Source organism: Microtus ochrogaster, chromosome 5 (genome assembly GCF_000317375.1).
Source record: "Microtus ochrogaster isolate Prairie Vole_2 chromosome 5, MicOch1.0, whole genome shotgun sequence".
Classification (NCBI taxonomy): Eukaryota; Metazoa; Chordata; class Mammalia; order Rodentia; family Cricetidae; genus Microtus; species Microtus ochrogaster.
Window position 1 is genome coordinate 93433239 of NC_022012.1, and position 6507 is coordinate 93439745.

At 50.6% G+C, this 6507-nt stretch overlaps 1 protein-coding gene across 1 annotated transcript in view; it reads right to left on the bottom strand.

Moving 5' to 3' along the window:
- Ulk4 (unc-51 like kinase 4) overlaps positions 1–6507 on the bottom strand; it is a 288608-nt gene that overhangs the window by 208079 nt on the left and 74022 nt on the right. The window lies entirely within an intron of this gene.

Genomic DNA, 6507 nt, shown 5'->3' on the forward strand with positions numbered 1-6507 from the left:
TTGAGACAGGGTTTCTCTGTGGTTTTGGAGCCTGTCCTGGAACTAGCTCTTGTAGACCAGGCTGGTCTCGAACTCACAAAGATCTGCCTGCCTCTGCCTCCCAAGTGCTGGGATTAAAGGCGTGCGCCACCACCGCCCGGCAGCAGAGAGATTATTATGTATGATACAAAATCTTAGACATTTTGTAAGCATATAAGGTTTACCTATGATTTTATTTTACTTGTTTTCTGTGCATAGGTGTTGTGCCTTCATGCATGAGAACTAATTGTGCACAGCACTCACAGAAGCCTGAAGAGAAGAACATCACAGTCCCTAGAGCTGGAGTTACAGGTATTGTGAGCACCATGTGGGTGCTGGGACCTGAACCCGGGTCCTCTGCAGAATGTCCAGTACTTGTGGGAGCTAGGACCCAAACCCGGGTCCTCTGCAGGAGCACCCAGAGCTTATGGGAGCTGGGACCTGAACCCGGGTCCTCTGCAGGAGCACCCAGAGCTTGTGGGAGCTGGGACCTGAACCCGGGTCCTCTGCAGGAGCACCCAGAGCTTGTGGGAGCTGGGACCCAAACCCGTGTCCTCTGCAGGAGCACCCAGTGTGTTACCGATGAGTTTTAGGGATAGAGAGTTTCCAGGTTATGCAGAACCAACTGAGCATTTGCTCCTGGCTCTTTTTTTTTTTTTTTTTTTTTTGTCTCCTGGATTTAAACATACTTTCTTCCAGCTGTTTATGGCTTCTTTGGGGCAGATAATTCTTTAATCCATCTGGAATTAACTTTTGTATAAGCAAAGAAAATAAATTTTCCCACAGTTAACCAATTATCCAGAGTAAATATTTCCTTAAGAAAACCTTTCTTTTAAGATCAAAGCAGACGTTTGGTTTTTTTTTTTTTTTTATTTCACTGATTTCCATATTAACAGAGATGTCAAGTGAGGAGGGGTGAGAACCCCTCTAGAAAGCCTGGTCCCTCGGAGGCTCTCACACCCAGCTCACAGCAGGCCTCACCATGAACTCATAGAACTATCCATCCTCTGAAGTACTAATCACACCCAGAGACGCTAAGGCCCCATTTCCTGACTTGTCACACTCAGTCTGAGACAGAGCCCTTTGAAGAAACGGATGGACATTTGGGGGCTGTTATCTCCTCTCTATCTGGTGCTGATGGCTCAGCTCCACGGTGGATGGATGGGAGAGCTGACACCGCAGAAAAACATGCTGAAATCTAGAACAGCAAGGGACAGCGGTGATGACAGGGAGCAGGGAAAATATCCACCGAGTACCGTGAAGGTTACGGCAGGCTGAGGGTGGGAAGCGTCTGTCAGCGGCAGCCGGGTGGCAGGATGACACACAGTGACTCGGCTGGTACTGCAGCGGCAGGGACCAGGAAAGGGGGACCCTGCCCCCACAAACTCACCACAGAGGCTTTACAGCAGTTGTGTGTCTGGGCAACCCTTACACACACAACACAGCCCTGGGCTGCAGGGCAATGGAGGCAGACCCAGCCCTCTCCACCTCAACCCTCTCCGAGAACCATTTATGTTCCCAAGTCAAATTCCTAAGCCTAGAAAAAAAAAATCAGTTTTGCTGTCTTGAGGATCCCACAACCCTTCTAGTTTTTTTATCGTGTGTTTTATTTGTCCGTGTGGGGTACAGACACACACATGGTGCAGCACCTGTGTGGAGGTCAGAGGACAGCTTGCAGGAATCTATTCTCCCCTTCCACCATGTGAGACTGAACTCAGGTCATCAGGCTTTGGTGGCCAGAGCCTTTGCCTGCTGAGCCCACTCAAAAACCCTCCCCTTAGTTCCTTACGTCTGCAGGACACCAGTTCCCGACATTCTAATGTTGTTCCCCTACCCAGCTGGGATTCGGTTTTTAATTACAGCAGCGACACACCTCACCGTCTTAGAGACTTTTCTCATCTCAGCACCTGGTTGAAGGCAGAGTTCACGCGGCAGGAGCCATGGCCAGCCCTCCTCCCCTGACGGAGAGAGGAAGCTGGACCAGAAGCGGGAAAAGGATGGAACTTCAGGGGCCACCCTAGGGGTTCCACCTAGCACAGCCTTCAAACTAGCCCCACCCCCTAGGACCCAGTATGTAGAGCCATGAGCCACTGGGGTCCTTCACACTCAGACCAGTGAGGGAGGTCTCAGGGATTCAGTTCGGTCTCATTCTTCAGTTCCTATTTTTTGAAGGTGCTGTGGGACAATGGTCTGTATCCTCTCACTTGTATTTTAAATAAACGCTGATTGGCCAGTAGCCAGGCAGGAAGGAGAGGTGGGGCAACAAGAAATCTGGGAAGAGGGAAGTTTCAGTCTGCAGTCATCACCCAGACAGAGAGGAAGCAAGATGTGACAGCCTCACCAAAAAAGGTACCAAGCCATGTGGCTAACACAGACAAGAATTATGGGCTAATATAAGTTATAAGGGTTAATAAGAAGCCTGAGCTAGCAGGGCAATCAGTTTATGACTACTGTAGACCTCTGTGTGTTTATTTGGGACTAAATGGCTGCGGGACTGGGCAGGACAGAAACCTCAATCAACATGAAGGATTTTACACAGATACATGAAAATAGATGTGTACACTCACTGAGGGCTCTTCTTTTACCAAACAAGTTCACAACGAACACAGAGCCGGTCTTTCCCTTCCTCCTTTATGGACACCTAGCAAGCAACCCCAGGTCAATGCCTGACTGCTCCCAGGATCCCACGCCATCAGTACCGGCAGTAACAACACCCACTGGACACCCTGGGGCATGGAACCTCAACCACTCACATTCATAGTGCCCGAATATCAAATGTAAACCCGAAGTGATGGCGCATTTACTGTCAGAGACATTCCCGGCTCATCACTGAAGGCTGCAGCACTAGGATTAACAAGCAATCATCAAGATGATCTGTAATTCCCTCTTCTGTTGGTGTGGAGCAGCCTCGCTCCTGAGTTCTCTATCACAGCCGAGAACCACTGACGTAGCAGTAATATCAAGTTTAAAAAATTGAAACAAGCCCAATTAGACTTCAAAGAGTAAACAGGAGGCGGGCTGCCTGAAAAACAGGGGTGGGGGAGACGGGGACATGAGAGGAACAGGGCAGCCATGCGTTGCCTTCATTCCTTCAGCTCCTCAGTTCCCCAAGCCTCCATCCCAGAACAGTAACAATGAGTCTTCCTGCGCCCCAGGTAAAAAGATGGGAAGCCACACAGGACCTGTCCCTCTTCTGCACAGCTTTAGTGGCAATAGGAGCTGGCCTTCCACTGCAGTACCTGCTCCAGTTCCCCATCTCCCCCTGCAAGGAGGAAGCTGACAACAGCGGCCCAATTCTCCGGGACAGAAGGGAGTCATGAGTCACGGGCTGACCCTCCATTTCCCTCCCAGCAAAGCTGGACCACTCTCGAGGCTTCCCGGCAGCAGCAACACCAGTGCCTGACTGAGAGCCGCCTTCCTTTCCCAAGGCAACAGCCCGATTCCCACAGAAGAGAAGTGTCAGAGGTCCAGCAACCAGCACCCCCTTCTCTGGACCCCAGACCAAGAGAGACTTGAATCTCCCAGGAAGCAAAGCATGCAGAACATCTTAACTCCACCCAGAGAAGTGAAGAGCTGGAAATCCTAACACGATCCAGCTGGACGTGAGCAGACAACAGCGCAAGTCCCATGCTGGGAGGATCTAGCAAGCGACGGACGCCATTTTGAAAAGCTTCTATAATGGGGTGAGCACGCAAAGGTGGCTGCTGCCCACGCTTGATGACCTCATTCCATCCTCAGGACTCAGAAGGTAAAGGAGGGAACCGACACCCAGAAGGTGTCCTCCACCTCCACATGTATGCTTGACCCTCAAAAAATAGAGTAAAAAATTAAAATTCCCAAAAAGCACTGAAATTCTCTTAAATCTAATGAAAGAATTTAAACTCTTAATTTAAAAAAAAGTTCATAAAAATGAACCAAGTGAAAATGCAAAAACGTCACTAGATGGGCTCAACAGTATAGAGAAGAGAAAGTCGTGCCCGGGGATTGGAGGAGAGAGCGTTTGGAATTATAAAGCCTAAAACCCAGAGGGAACAAAAGACAGAGGACCTGGTAACAACAGGACAATCAACTAACACCTTACACGCGTGTCATCAGAGTCTCCAGAGGGGAGCTGAGGGCAAGAGGGCTTGAAAAGGGATTTTTAAAAGTCGTGGCTGAAAATCAAATTCACCCCAAAGATATGAATCTACAGATTCAAGAAACACTCCCCAAAGATTTTATATAAAACTTCTGAACTTTGATGGGAAAAAAGTATCTTTGAACTGTAGAGAGAATGACCACACCATGTAGAAAGGAATGTCAGCCACCAAGACTGACCTGAGACCCGGACAGCTGGCAGCCCAAGGGAGGAGGTGTGTCCAAAGAATCAATAACTCAGGTTAAGGAGGGCAATGGAAGAGGCCCCTCCCACAGCAAATGTAACCTGTCTTTGCCCTGTGTGTGTGCACACGTGTGTATATATGCCTGTGTCTATGTGTGTGCCTGTGTGTTTGTGTGCATGTGTCCCCATACCCATGGGGGCCAGAGATCAAACTTGGGTATTGTTCCTCTGAAACCGTCCCCCTCAGTTCTTGAGACAAGGAGCCTCTGGGGCTCCAGGGACATTCTGCAGCCCTGCCTTCAGAGCGCCTGGTACCCCAATTCCAGCCCTTCCCAGACTTCTGTCTTAGGTTTGCCTCTTCCCTTGTAGACAGTGAGGCACCTTAGCTGCTTTCTCCCTGCTGGGCGAGCGAGTCATTGACCAGCTTCTCAGCATCAAAGCACAGCTTGAGGTAACAAGTCCACCTGGCCACTGTCTTCCGCTCCACCTCAGTCCCCCACGTCACTGGTCTTTATAACACTGTCCTGGTCGAGCAAGCACCACAGATAAGGCCAGCACCTGGAAGAAGCCTGCTCCAACTTCCTGAGTTAAAACTCATCTGTCCCAGGCCCCGCCAGGATTCCTGGCACTTGGTGTGTGAGATTTCCAGTTCCTGCTCTGTGTCTTCTGGAGGCTGTGACAGGTTTCCCTGAGTCTTTGCTACTGTCTCACAGCCTTTCGAAACAGCATCCCTGCAGAAGCCATCTCTTTTTCAGTTTCGCTGATGTTCAGAAGCCTCTCCCAGAGCCACAGTGACAGAATTCTCTTGTCTCTTCCACTAGTTGCTTTGCTGCAAGCTGCATGGTCATCCTGTATTTTCTCCTTCAAGGCTTCCTACGTGCATGGGGATGGCCTCAGCCTGCCGCTGTCCTCACTCACGGCTCAGTGAATGACCGAGTGAAACAGACAAAGGTATGGGGAGAAGCCTTCCTCCTTGAGGACGACGTGAGGCGCTGTCCCTCACAATCTGGCCCACCAGCCACGCGGGTCCTGCCCGGGATCACACAGCATCCACACAGGAGGAGCCACACTTCGCGGTCACATGACCTCAGGGACTGGTGTCACACGGAGGCCATTTCTGCTGCCATCTGCACTGTGCCCAGGCCACCCTGCTCACTGCATTGCTCCAGAGTGTGCAGTGGGTGCTTCTTCAGGCTGCAATACGTACACTACTAGATGCTTAGGAATCCCAGCAGAGACTGCAGCCTCACGCTGCCCTGGAGGGGTCACAGAGCAGGATCTGCCACGTGAAACTGCCACCACCTTCCCAAGGACACCAGTTGCTTAGAGTGCGGACAGTCCCTCTCAGGAGGAAGTGGAGGGCACGAGCCCTAACTGACCATGCCTTGGGGTTTCCAGGAGGTCTGGAATCTCTGGGAGGCTGAGGCATGAAGATCGCAGCTTCAAGGCTAGCCTGAGCTATACAGTGGGTTCTAGGGCAGACTGGACTATACAGGGAGCTCCAGGCTCCAAATGAAAAGATATCGACTAGATTTTCAGGACTCTCTGGACCCCAGTGGAGCAGAGCTGAGGAGGAATGTGGGTGAGAATGAGCCAAACACAACTAGAACTTTGGGGGCACCCAGGACAGCTCTTTCTCTGACAGGAAGGGTGAAACAGAGAGGAGGCCCCGTGTGGTAGTTCACACCTGCAACCCCAGTACTGGGAAGGTGGAGGCAGGGAGTCCAAGAGTTCAAGGCTAGCCTGAACTACAAAACCAATCCCTTCAATAGATAGATAGATAGATAGATAGATAGATAGATAGATAGATAGATAGATAGATAGATAGATAGATAGATAGATAGATAGATCTCAAAGTGACAGATGGACACCTAGCCCAGGGTTGTTCTGGCAATCCCATCCCCTACAATGGCACCTTCAGCTTCTCAGCCTAGAGTCTTTCAGGGAAACCTTGGTACCCTGAAGGTACAAAGCCCTTGAGACCTTACTTGTTTGTGCTCAGGATCCTGTCTGGGCTTACAAGCTAAGGATACAGAGAGACAGATCAAACTCCCGGTAAGCTTTAGAAAAGGCTTTCAAAGCCGGGCGGTGGTGGCGCACGCCTTTAATCCCAGCACTCGGGAGGCAGAGGCAGGCGGATCTCTGTGAGTTCGAGACCAGCCTGGTCT